This window comes from Myxocyprinus asiaticus, chromosome 29 (assembly GCF_019703515.2).
Source record: "Myxocyprinus asiaticus isolate MX2 ecotype Aquarium Trade chromosome 29, UBuf_Myxa_2, whole genome shotgun sequence".
NCBI lineage: Eukaryota > Metazoa > Chordata > Actinopteri > Cypriniformes > Catostomidae > Myxocyprinus > Myxocyprinus asiaticus.
Genome location: NC_059372.1, coordinates 2,867,908 through 2,882,037, shown reverse-complemented (window position 1 = coordinate 2,882,037; position 14,130 = coordinate 2,867,908). Strand labels below are relative to the sequence as shown.

The window sequence follows — 14,130 nt, the reverse complement described above, 5'->3', positions numbered from 1 at the left end:
ATCTGATTTCATCACTTGCAATTAATAGTGGAGACAGTCAGCCTGAAAAGATCTGATTTGAGAAAAAGTCTGATTTGCCTGCAGTATGAACATAGCCTAAGCCCCAAAGTCTAGAAGAACTTGATGAAATAACAGAAAATATAAATACAGTTTTCTCTAGCACTCTTGATAGTGTCACCCCCCTCTGATTAAAGATAAAGCCCTGCACTAGGGTACAATGATCACACTCATGCTCTCAAGAGCAGCTCGGAAACTGGAGCGCAAGTGGAAGAAAGGTGCATGGAAGGATAGTGTCTGTAACTACAGACAGACACTAAAAGCTGCCAGGTCAGCATATTTGAGCAAAGTCATAGAAAATAACCACAACAATCCTAGGTGTTTATTCAGTACTGTGGCTAAATTGGTTAGGAATAAAGCCTCAACTGAATCAGATATTCCGTCACAGCACAATAGTAATGACTTCATTAATTTCTTTACTGATAAAACTGAAATAATCAGACATAAAATTGGAATTATGCAATCTGTCACAGTACCTCAGAAAACAGTGTCTCATAATTTTCCTCATGTGCAACTTCAATTCTTCGCTGTCATAGGTCATGAAGAGCGAAAACTTATCTAAACATCAAAAGCCACAACATGTATGTTAGATCCAATACCAACTAAGCTCTTAAAAGAAGTATTCCCTGTAATCTCAGAACCTCTTCTTAATATTATAAACTCCTCGCTATCCTTAGGACATGTCCCATGAAACTTTAAAATGGCAGTTATCAAACCACTTATTAAGAAGCCACAACTTGATCCTGAAGAACTGGCTAGTTATAGACCGATTTCAAATCTCCCATTTATGTCGAAAATACTAGAAAATGTAGTGTCCTACCAACTATGTTCATTTCTACAGAGAAATAGTATATGTGAACAATTTCAGTCAGGATTTAAGCCCCATCACAGTACAGAGACTGTACTTATCAGAGATACAAATTACTTGCTCTTATCATCTGATCGTGGCTGCATTTCACTTCTAGTGCTTTTAGATCTTGGTGCTGCCTTCGACACGATAGATCACAACATTCTCTTGAATAGGCTAGAGAATTATGTTGGCATTTGTGGACTTGCATTAGCATGGTTTAGATCCTATTTAGCAGACTGCTACCACTTTGTCTATGTAAATGAGGAACTGTCAAACCAAACAAAACATATGGAGTGCCACAGGGATCAGTTTTAGGGCCTCTGCTTTTCTCCTTATATATGCTTCCCCTGGGAGATATTATCAGGAAACGTGGAATAAGTTTCCACTGTTATGCCGACAATACACAACTTTGTTTCTTCAAAACTTGACGAAATTTTACATTTCTCCAAATTAGCAGAGTGTGAAATGAAATCAAAGATTGGATGGCCAGAAATTTCCTTCTACTCAATTCCGACAAAACAGGTACTATTTATTGGTCCAAAAACCTCTAAAAACAAGCCGCTAAAATATAATTTGACTCTCGATGGATGTACTGTTACATCATCTTTAACTGTGAAGAACGTCTGGGTTACTGGTGTAACCCCTGTTCCCTGATGGAGGGAACGAGATGTTGTGTCAATGTAGAGACACTAAGGGTTTGATCTTGAGAGCCCCAATCACCTTTGCTTAAAATAGAAAAGGCCAATGAGAATTGGCAAGTGGAATTTGCATGCCACTCTCCACCCCGAACATATGGGTATAAAAGGAGATGGCATGCACCACTCATTCAGATTTATGCTGAAGAGCCAATAGAGTCCCGGCCATGTCAGCGGCCGGTTCAGCGCCATGGCAGGGGGGACACAATGTCTTGTTCCCTCCATCAGGGAACAGGGGTTACACCAGTAACCCAGACGTTCCTTGTCTGTCACTCATTTGACGTTGTGTCGATGTAGTGACACTAGGAGTTCCTATAGGAAACACTGCAGGCGCTGAACCGTGTCACAAAGTACGGAAGAGTGGACATGGGCAAGCTGCTGCGTGCCTCGCAGCGAGCACTCAACCACGTCGTAACCTTCCAGCGAGTTAGGTAAGGTATCTCCCTAGTCCCGTTAAGGGGGGAGGAGGCACTTACCCAAAGAGGCTACAGGCAGTGTCTTTCCTGATTTTGCTGTTAAGCAATTTCCCGCCAAGCACAGAGTCTGTGCAGTGATGCTCACTGGAGGAAACGCATACTTGCGTAGCCCCCGAGGCCAGTTGTGCGCCAAGGCATCCGTGCCGAGGGGGGCCTTGGACAGGAAGTACCAAAGGGGGCAGTGCGAGGACTCTTGGGAGGCGAACAGGTCTACCTGCACCTCCCCGAATCTCTCCCAAATCAGCTGTACTATGTGGGGGTGGAGTCTCCACTCCACTCCCTGCCATGAGAGTGCGTCCACTGCACAGTTGAGGATGCCCGGAAGGTGAGTGGCTCGCAGAGACTTCAACGTCTGCTGACTCAAAAGGAGGGGGCAGCGGGCCAGTTGCGATGTGAGCGTACGCCTCCTTAGCGGTTTATGTACGCTACGGTCGTTGTGTTGTCGGTCCGGACCAACACATGCTAGCCCTGAATCAATGGCCGAAGCCTTCTCAGGGCCAGCGATACCACCAGCAACTCTAAGCAGTTGATGTACCAAAGGAGTCGGAGCCCCGACCAGAGCCCCAACACTGCCTGCCCGTTGCACACGGCGCCCCAGCCTCAGTTCAAGGCGCCTGTCATGACCACGACGTGCCTTGAGACCTGCTCTAGGGGAACACCTACCCATAGAAATGCCAGGTCTGACCAAGGGCTGAAAGTCTGAAGGCACTGTAGTGTGATGGTCACACACCGGGTGCCATGGCACCATGCCCACCTTGGGACTCGAGTCTGTAGCCAGTGCTGAAGTGGTCTCATATGCATTAACCTGAGGGGGAGAACCGCAGCTGAGGATGCCATATGCCCCAGGAGCCTCTGAAATTGTTTCAATGGCACCGCTATCTTCTGCCTGAAGGTTTTCATGCAGGTCAGCACTGACTGAGCATGTTCGGTTGTAAGACGTGCCTTGAGAGTGACCGAGTCCAACTCCATACCGAGAAAAGAGATGCTCTGAACAGGGGAGAGCTTGCTCTTCTCCCAGTTGACCTGAAGCCCAAGTCGGTCGAGGTGCTGAAGCACAAGGTCCCTATGCACACACAATAGATCTCGCGAGTGAGCTAGGATTAGCCAGTCATCAAGATAACTGAGAATACGGATGCCCTTCTCCTTCAGCGGGGCCAGGGCAGCCTCTGCGACCTTCGTAAAGACACGAGGGGACAGGGAGAGACCGAAGGGAAGGACCATGTACTGGTATGCTCGTCCCTCGAAGGCAAACCGAAGAAAGGGTCTGTGTCGAGGAAGGATCGATACATGAAAGTACGTGTCCTTCAGGTCAATGGCCATGAACCAATCCTGATGTCATACTGATGCCAGGATGTGCTTATGTGTTAACATCCTGAACAGAAGCCTGTGTAAGACTTTGTTCAAGGCACGCAGATCCAAGATTGGGCGCGACTCTCCCCCTCTCCTGAGCACGATAAAATGCCGAAAAACTAATTAATGCGTTCATGACCTCAAGATTAGATTATTGTAATGCACTCAAACCAGCCCGTCTGGCACCAACAATCATGCCACGGTCACTAAGATCAAATTTTTTCCACATTCTGATGGTTGATTTGAACATTAATTGAAGCTCCTGATCATAATTTGCATGTTATGCATTGCACTGCTTCCATATGATAAGCTGATTAGATAATCACATGAATAAGTAGGTGTACAGTGCTCAGTGAGTGTATATACACTCAAAAATATTATAGCCTATTTTTAAAGCTGTAAAGTTGCTTTGAAACGATATGTGTTAACATTTTGTATAGCCTATTTTTTAAAGCTGCACTACTGAGCAATAACTATGTGCAATACAGTTTAGTCTTTTTTATATTTATCCAACACATCCAACCTCTTCTGCCAGTTCATTCCTCTGAAAAAAAAAAAAAAAAACCTTTGCACTGTACATAACAGATTGTATTAGATTTGCACTACCTGTGTATGTGTGTATGTATGTATGTATGTGTGTGTCTGTACGTATGTGTATAATTCATTTTTATTTTCTATTTTTTATTATCTACGTCTTGCTGCTGTTTTTGTATTGTTGTACACTGGAAGCTCCTGTCACCAAGACAAATTCCTTGTATGAGTAAGCATACTTGGCAATAAAGCTGATTCTGATTCATAACTTTATGCTCTCTAGTGATATCTGTGCTTGAAACCTAAAATTGCAAGCAACTTGCAGATGAACACTTTACGCGTGTTGTGTTTTGGGCTGTGTTACACGTTCCGTGTTTTCCTGTACAGATGGATCTCATTACCTGGACATCAACTCTAGTTGAAAAGTTTATTATTTTGATTTACTATTGCACAGCCTCAGACGATAATGCAAGTAAACATAATACTACAATAGTACATCTACGCACTACACACAATAAAACTGAAAACTAACCAAAAATGAGGATTCAATAATGATGAGGATGAAATATACTTCATTAAACATAAAATAATATGCAGAAATGTGTAAAATAATAGTTTAATGTTAACACATTAAACAGATTAATATGTACATTGCTGTGCTATAACATTGGTACATTATAAACAACTTGAGATGTTTATACATTTCATGGGGAACTACCATGTTAAAACTTCACATTTAGTGGCTTTTTAACAGACTATCTGCTAAAAGGACAAAGGAAAGTGATAACCCAAAACACAGCAATGTTATCAAATGATCAGAAGTCATGAATGTCAGTAAACATGTTACAGGAATTTTCCCTGGAAAATGTAGATACATCAGCAGCAGTAAACACATGAGTAATGTTCAATTCATAAAAGCATGAAAAACAATATAAACTTCAAAAACCCAACCAGAAAATATATCCAAGCATTTAAAAACTTTGGTGAACTCTGAACTGCGTATCTGCATGACGAGAGGACACGTGACCAGTAGATCAAAATGTCACACACTGACCTCTTGGTTCAATACAAAGAATACATACTGTATTTCAATCAGACTCAAACAACTGACACAAGTGGTGTATTCATTCAGCCGGTGAAACCAACAATTGCTCCTGCACTCGAATCATATCTGCTTGCACTATAGTCAGTCTTTACAGGCATGAAAAATCACCAAACCATTCTCGTGCATCAAACTAGAGCTCATTGGCTTCGAAAAGGAGTGAAGTCAATGAACATGAAGTCTAAGTCAGTGTTGTGGCAGCGGGGGCGTGGTCCAGCGCCCGTCCGGAGAGAGAGAAAGCGGTAAGGGTGCTTACACCTGAGCTAAATTATGTCTAACACCTGTCTCTAATTCCAGTGAGCTTGGGGAGAGCAGCATATAAACAGCCACGCCACCGCCAGAAGGGAGAGAGAGTATGGCACGAGTCTCACGGTGAAGCTACTGAGTTCATGATGCTAAAAGAGTTGTGATAAAGACTTTGTGATGATTAAGAGGCTGTGACTAGGAGCCTGTGACGCTAAAGAGTTTGTGAAGCTGAAGAAGTTACTGTGCCAGTTGTGACTGTGTTACCCCTAATTTTGTGATTAAAAGTTTACCTGAGACCAGAACCTCCCTGTCCCAGTAACCTCCTTCCCTCACAAGTGTATGGAGGTGAACGAGAATTATTAGTTCACTTATATGATTGGTTTAAAAAATGGTTTAACTTAAACGATTGCTATCCAACTATTTACTTAATCTTGTTGGACCTGAAGATGATTTTTGCTCAGTGTGTTTACTTGGGCAATTCTTTTTTACATGTCTATGTAGATTACTTGCTGCCCTGAAACTTTTCCTACATGAAGAGCAGTTGTATGATTTCTCTCTAGTATGAATTCTCTCGTATGTTTTCTGGTGTTCTGACCGGGTGAAACTCTTTTCACAGTGTGAGCACTTGTAAGGTTTTCTATCCAGTATGAATTCTCTCGTGCGATTTCAGTTTACGCGAGTGAGTGAAACTCTTTTCACAGTGTGAGCACTTGTAAGGTTTTTCTCCAGTATGGATTCTCTCGTGTGATTTCAGGTTATGTGACTGAGTGAAACTCTTTTCACAGTGTGAGCACTTGTAAGGTTTTTCTCCAGTATGGATTCTCTTGTGTGATTTCAGGTTATGTGATTCAGTGAAACTCTTTTCACAGTGTGAGCATTTGTAAGGTTTTTCTCCAGTATGGATTCTCTCGTGTGATTTCAGGTCTTTTGACTGAGTGAAACTCTTTTCACAGTGTGAGCACTTGTAAGGTTTTTCTCCAGTATGAATTCTCTCATGTGTTTTCAGGTGATGTGACTGAGTGAAACTCTTTTCACAGTGTGAGCACTTGTAAGGTTTTTCTCCAGTATGAATTCTCTCGTGTGTTTTCCGGATATGTGACTCAGTGAAACTCTTTTCACAGTGTGAGCACTTGTAAGGTTTTTCTCCAGTATGAATTCTCTCGTGTGTATTCAGGTCTTGTGACTGAGTGAAACTCTTTTCACAATGTGAGCACTTGTAAGGTTTTTCTCCAGTATGAATTCTCTCGTGTGTTTTCAGGTGATGCGACTGAGTGAAACTCTTTTCACAGTGTGAGCACTTGTAAGGTTTTTCTCCAGTATGAATTCTCTCATGTGTTTTCAGGTAATGTGAACAAGTGAAACTCTGTTCACAGTGTGAGCACTTGTAAGGTTTTTCTCCAGTATGAATTCTCTTGTGTGTTTTCAGATGATGTGACTGAGTAAAACTCTTTTCACAGTGTGAGCACTTGTAAGGTTTTTCTCCAGTATGAATTCTCTCGTGTGTTTTCAGGTGTTCTGACTGAGTGAAACTCTTTTCACAGTGTGAGCACTTGTAAGGTTTTTCTCCAGTATGAATTCTCTCATGTGTTTTCAGGTCGTACGACTGAGTGAAACTCTTTTCACAGTGTGAGCACTTGTAAGGTTTTTCTCCAGTATGGATTCTCTCGTGTTTTTTCAGGTTTTGTGACCAACTGAAACTCTTTCCACAGTGTGAGCACTTGTATGTTTTTTCTCCAGCATGAATTCTTTGGTGTTGTTTCTTTCTGCCGGCACATTCAAAGTACATAAGAGCCCCCACACCGTATATTGTATGTATTTTCTGGTGCTTTTTCAAATAGGACAGACATGCAAAACGGTTTCCACAAAAAGAACACTTGTAAGGCTTCTCATCTGTGTGAGTATTCAGATGTTTTCTTAGGCTTGAATTCAAAACAAATGTTTTACCACACTTTTCACATTCAAATGGTCTCTCTCCAGAGTGACAGCGGAGATGACCTTTTAGACTAACTGTATATGCAAAACTTTTCCCACACTGATGGCACGTGTAAGGTTTCTCTCCAATATGAACTTTCATGTGTTTATTAAACCGGCTTTTATTTGTGAAAATCTTTCCACACTGTGTGCAGCTGAATGTATTTTTGGCTGCTCTTCTTTTATGCTTTTCTGGTGATAAATTCTTCTTAGTCTTTGAGCAACTCAAAGATTTTCCTCCAGTTGTGAAATCATGATGTTTCTGACACTGAAGTTTGTCCTCCACTTTATTCAGTTCTTGACGTTTCTCTTTCACTTCCATCAGCTCTACAATAAACACAGTAAATGGACAAAAATCAATTAAAGAGGGAGAAATGTAAAAAGAAATCAACTTGAACCTTAATTCAATGTCAGACCACAACAAACGTCCAGTATTAATTTGCGATATTTGCTGTGCAACGGTATTTATTTATAACATTTATTCCACCAAATAACTGCATTTAATGATTATAGTCATCAGGGTTTGAAATTAACACCCGCCCTCCCTAAAATCAGCAGTAGCGGGTATTTCTTTCACTCTTACTAGCCACTTTGGCAGGTGACGTTTTCAGGGTTTTTCCCTGCATTGAAAATTCTGTGAAAGTTGGGCCACTGTCGAAGCAAATTTTATTGTATTCATCTCACATTCAGCACTTTAAAGGCACTAAATATGTTGCTCATATCAGATATGCGCATCTGTGAGGGCCGAATGAAGCGTGGTTTTGCATCAGGAATGCAAACTACTCACCTTTTAGCTAAAGTCACCTTTTTTCAAGCTAAATCTAAAATGGGTACTTTTAGGGTGTTCACACTTGTAGTTCGGTTCTGTTGGTCCGGACCAAAAAAGAAAATTATACATTTAGTCCTGGTTCACTGGCATTTTTAACATCGAACCTAAAGATACAAAACAAAAGGCATAACCTGATTGAACAGCTTTTATGACGTATATTTTGCGACGGAACTTGCCAAACATCCACAATGCTGGCTGCTGGGCTAAATGCGCTCATTGGATTTATGTGTGTATATATATATATATATATATATATATATATATATATGGTGGTATTTTTACTAGCTGAGAACAAACGAAGAGCTAATAAAATGTGTGAAGGAGTCAAAACAGCACCAGGAATTCCTCCGTTGCACACACAAACGAAGATATGCTGCATGGACGGCTGACGGCGGTCCCAACGCCTGTACCGAACTGTAATGGGCAACATAGCCCCTATGATGAGAAGAACCAGGTATGCTTGAGGTCAGTATTAAAGGCAAATTACTTCCTGTTACTGGTCCATTTAGATGTCTTTGTTCCATGCTGCATTCATATATCAGTCAAACCGCACCAGAGTTCGTTTGGAAGCGGACCGAGACCCACTATTCAGGGTCTGCTTGTTTGGTGCGCACCAAGGTTCACACTTGTTCAAATGAACTGCACTAACAGAGCAATCGCACAAGAGTTCGTTTTAATCGAACCAAACCTGCCAAGTGTGAACACACCTTTAAACACTTTAAAAATGTTTTAAATACAACAAACAAATCAACTTAAAATACAGCCCAGGGGTTAAAAAGCTCTGACACCTTAAACAGCATTGATGAGGTAAAGAGGAGACAAACATCAATTGCAAAGCTTTTTAAAATATACATAATCATTAGACTTGCCACGGTAGCATAATTTTCACACAGGTGCGGTGTTCAGACTAACACCGGTATTACCGCTGGTGGGATGCTAGGTGGTACTTTGGGGTAATTTTCATTAAGAAATAGCCTACGCAATAACACAAGGCAGCATGATTTCAAACTTTGAACTTATTTTTTATTGATTTTAACTAAACATTTTAATGACACTGAAAAAATGAAGTGCAATTAAAATTAAAATTGTGTAGTTCAACTTTTTGAAAAATGGCTTTTCAACAGTTCTCTTTAGAAACATATGTTCTTCATCTGTGCATTCTCTACCGGTCACAATATTGTTTGCAATTATTTTTATATAAAAATATATATCACAATATCCAATTACATCGTCAACCCCTCGACTGAGGGATCAGTGAATATTCTTGTTTTAGTGATTTTGCATTGAAAATTAAATTCATTTATTTAAAAATAAAAGACATTTCTAAATTCAAACTGCACTTCAAACAAAACGAAAAAGCAATTGGAATAATGAATTGGTAAAAAAAAAATATAATAATATATATACAGGTGCATCTCAATAAATTAGAATGTCGTGGAAAAGTTCATTTATTTCAGTAATTCAACTCAAATTGTGAAACTCGTGTATTAAATAAATTCAGTGCACACAGACTGAAGTAGTTTAAGTCTTTGGTTCTTTTAATTGTGATGATTTTGGCTCACATTTAACAAAAACCCACCAATTCACTATCTCAAAAAATTAGAATACATCATAAGACCAATAAAAAAAACATTTTTAGTGAATTGTTGGCCTTCTGGAAAGTATGTTCATTTACTGTATATGTACTCAATACTTGGTAGGGGCTCCTTTTGCTTTAATTACTGCCTCAATTCGGCGTGGCATGGAGGTGATCAGTTTGTGGCACTGCTGAGGTGGTATGGAAGCCCAGGTTTCTTTGACAGTGGCCTTTAGCTCATCTGCATTTTTTGGTCTCTTGTTTCTCATTTTCCTCTTGACAATACCCCGTAGATTCTCTATGGGGTTCAGGTCTGGTGAGTTTGCTGGCCAGTCAAGCACACCAACACCATGGTCATTTAACCAACTTTTGGTGCTTTTGGCAGTGTGGGCAGGTGCCAAATCCTGCTGGAAAATGAAATCAGCATCTTTAAAAAGCTGGTCAGCAGAAGGAAGCATGAAGTGCTCCAAAATTTCTTGGTAAACGGGTGCAGTGACTTTGGTTTTCAAAAAACACAATGGACCAACACCAGCAGATGACATTGCACCCCAAATCATCACAGACTGTGGAAACTTAACACTGGACTTCAAGCAACTTGGGCTATGAGCTTCTCCACCCTTCCTCCAGACTCTAGGACCTTGGTTTCCAAATGAAATACAAAACTTGCTCTCATCTGAAAAGAGGACTTTGGACCACTGGGCAACAGTCCAGTTTTTCTTCTCCTTAGCCCAGGTAAGACGCCTCTGATGTTGTCTGTGGTTCAGGAGTGGCTTAACAAGAGGAATACGACAACTGTAGCCAAATTCCTTGACATGTCTGTATGTGGTTGATGCCTTGACCCCAGCCTCAGTCCATTCCTTGTGAAGTTCACCCAAATTCTTGAATCGATTTTGCTTGACAATCCTCATACGGCTGCGGTTCTCTCGGTTGGTTGTGCATCTTTTTCTTCCACACTTTTTCCTTCCACTCAACTTTCTGTTTACATGCTTGGATACAGCACTCTGTGAACAGCCAGCTTCTTTGGCAATGAATGTTTGTGGCTTACCCTCCTTGTGAAGGGTGTCAATGATTGTCTTCTGGACAACTGTCAGATCAGCAGTCTTCCCCATGATTGTGTAGCCTAGTGAACCAAACTGAGAGACCATTTTGAAGGCTCAGGAAACCTTTGCAGGTGTTTTGAATTGATTAGCTGATTGGCATGTCACCATATTCTAATTTTTTGAGATAGTGAATTGGTGGGTTTTTGTTAAATGTGAGTCAAAATCATCACAATTAAAAGAACCAAAGACTTAAACTACTTCAGTCTGTGTGCATTGAATTTATTTAATACACGAGTTTCACAATTTGAGTTGAATTACTGAAATAAATGAACTTTTCCAAGACATTCTAATTTATTGAGATGCACCTGTATATATATATATATATTATAAATAAAACCACCTTTCCATTTACTGTCAGGCAAATTAATTACAAATACAAATTAAGATATAAAAACAATTCTAAATGTAAAACAATAATTATAATGATGATAATAATCACTGAAATATAAATCATGATTCGAGGTGAACATGTTTTTGTATTATTTTATGATTTAATCACAGATGTATAGGTTGCAGTTGCGCTCTCAATCAACTGCTCTGTGGAAATAAAGAAAACTGAACTCAAAGCACCTCCTGAGCTGAGATGATCTGAGGTAATTTGCAGCATTGTCACAGACGATAATATTCTTGTAAAATAAATTTCAGAAGACTGAAACAAAGAAAGAGTGAGAACCCTTTACATACGCGTTTCACAAGACTGCACGCCTCCAAACAAACAGCGCATCAAGACATGCATATAGACGGCTTTTCTGTCATCTGTTCTTAAAAATATAATAAAGTGTTTCTTCAAGCACGTGTCTGTGTGTATAACAGCATTTCTTGTGTCATTCTGAATCCGAGATGTCTTACCCACCACGCACATTATATTCGGTACCTGCTGAATAAACATCTTCTGTCAATGTGCATACTTTGATGCCTGTGTAATTTGATATGTTGGTAAAGAACCTCTGGCTTTCAATGCGTTATTTAGGTTAATTTATCATGGGTCGCAAACTCTTCATTAGGCAACTATTCTTTTTTAAGTCTATTCTATTCGTTAGGCTATTGTATTGATATTGGAAGTTTCATTCATAATGTTTCCACCAGTATAAAATTTCACTCGTTGACATTTACGAGAAAGAAAGAAAAAAAAAACATACTTTTAAGCAGCTCTTCAGTATGAAACCGAACTAACGGTGCAGTTTTTAGGGTGCGTCACCCGGTGTCAAGTTTCAACACATTCAAAATATATATAGGATATTAAAATGAATGTCTATTTTTCCAGCCTGTTGTATAAGTATTTATTTTAGATAAAGTTCCTATATATTATTATTTACACAGGGCAAATATACTATTTATTAAATCTACTTTTATTACGTATCCTATTTTAATGTCTGAAAACTTTTAAATATTACATTTTATAAATGCAACAACTGGAATTGTTCGGCTGAAGGGGGTACCAAACTGTGAATCCTGAACAAAACAGTTTGGAGAATACATGTTTACACATTAGCTTCCACTCAGCTGACCGACATATCGGTCGGGCACTAGTAATTAGTATAGATTAATATTAAATCTATCAGAGTGAATATACTGTATTAGACATCACTTTTATACTGTAAAAGTTGTAGTTAAATGTTTTTAAATGTGCTTAGGCTTTAATTTAGTTTTTATTATAAGAAATACTAAAGTTTATTTATTTACTTTTTTTTTTAAAGACTTTCTATATCAGTCTAACTACAGAAATAAGGAGCCATCCATGGTCTCACCTATGGACAATGCCGTCCACATGATGTAAAAGAAAACAGGACTCATCGGACCAGGCGACCTTCTTCCACTGCTTCAAGGTCCACTTCCGACACTTGCGTGCCCATTGTAGGCGCCATCGATGATGGACAGGGGTCATCATGGGCACTCTGACCGGCCTGCGGCTACACAGCCCCATATGCAGCAGGGTGCGATGCACTGTTTGTTGTGACACATTCCTCCCGTAAGCATAATTAACATTTTCTTCAATTTGTGCCACAGCAGACCTTCTGTCGGTTCAGACCAGATAGGATAGCCTTCGTTGCCCAACACCGTGTGGCCGGTTTGTGGTTTGTCCCTCCTCATACCACTGTCGATTAACGTTATTTACTTCAACTGTGAGGGGTCATAATGTTTTGGCTCATCATTGTACATGTATCTGTTAACATCTCAGTAAATGTAGTTTAGTGTTTCATGACCCATTAAATACAGGTTATGTTCTTTACTATGGTGGGTCAGCACTTGATGTCCATTGTAAAATCTGGGTCTCGAAGCAAAACCAGTTGAAAACCACTGGCCTAGAAATCCAACCAACACAGGACAACGAAATAGAATAATAAAGTGTGCTTTATTCATTATTAGCAGTTTTCCTTTTCTTAAGCTGGATGGCAAGCACACATCATTACTGTTTCTTTTCTTTTTTGCCGCTGCTACACTGTAGATCCAAAAACGTGCAGCGCCGCTGGTAAAAAAAAGCAGTGCAAAAACACTGTAGTACATGCACCTTTTTAAACTGAGGACTTAAACAAAAATAAAAACAGCAGGGAACTGTTTTGAGTGATAAAATGACTTGTAAAATGACAGTGGATTGACATGAAAATGTAAATCATTAAAGGAAGAAACATACCTGAAGAAATATATTCGTCTTCATCTCCCTGTTGTTCCTCTGCTGTGTTTTCTTCTTTTATCTCCTCCTGTTTCACTTCGATCTTCACTGGTATCTGCAGCATCTGCTGTTCTCCAGCATTACAGACAGAAGTCAGAGACTCTGTGGAGGTTTGATCATCATCATCTTCATTACTCTGTTGTTCCTCTACTTTGATTTCTCCTCTCCTCTTCATCAGCTTCCTGCAGTCCAGCAGCTTCACTGAACACATCTTCACTGGTGTCTGCAGCATCTGCTGTTCTCCAGCATTACAGACAGAAGTCAGAGACTCTGTGGAGGTTTGATCATCATCATCATCATCTTCATTACTTTGTTTTTCCTCTGCTGTGTTTTCTTCTTTTATCTCCTCCTGCTTCACTTCATTCTTCACTGGTATCTGCAGCATCTGCTGTTCTCCTGTATTACAGACAGAAGTCAGAGACTCTGTGGAGGTTTGATCACCCTGATTACCATCAGTAGAACAGAGTAAAGTGAGCTGTGAGTCCTGTGTCTCTCTGGATCTCTGTTCAGAGAGTTTGTCCAGCAGTCGCTGTGGTGTGGACTGATCTCTGCCACTCCACACTGAATTCTGACATTCTGTGGAGGTCCCATCAGCCACACACACTGAAGATTGACAGGAAACCTTTTCCAGCTCCTGACAAACACAACACAATCACATCTGCACCGCTCATCATAT

At 40.2% G+C, this 14,130-nt stretch overlaps 1 protein-coding gene and 2 pseudogenes across 2 annotated transcripts in view; all 3 read right to left on the bottom strand.

Annotated features, from left to right (window-relative positions):
- LOC127419867 (zinc finger protein 678-like) overlaps positions 1–14,130 on the bottom strand; it is a 152,989-nt pseudogene that overhangs the window by 62,090 nt on the left and 76,769 nt on the right.
- Positions 1–14,130, bottom strand: part of LOC127419864 (zinc finger protein 271-like) — a 263,395-nt gene that overhangs the window by 247,245 nt on the left and 2,020 nt on the right. The window lies entirely within an intron of this gene.
- The window catches only part of LOC127419763 (zinc finger protein 91-like), a 39,390-nt pseudogene continuing 29,819 nt past the window's right edge, over positions 4,560–14,130 (bottom strand).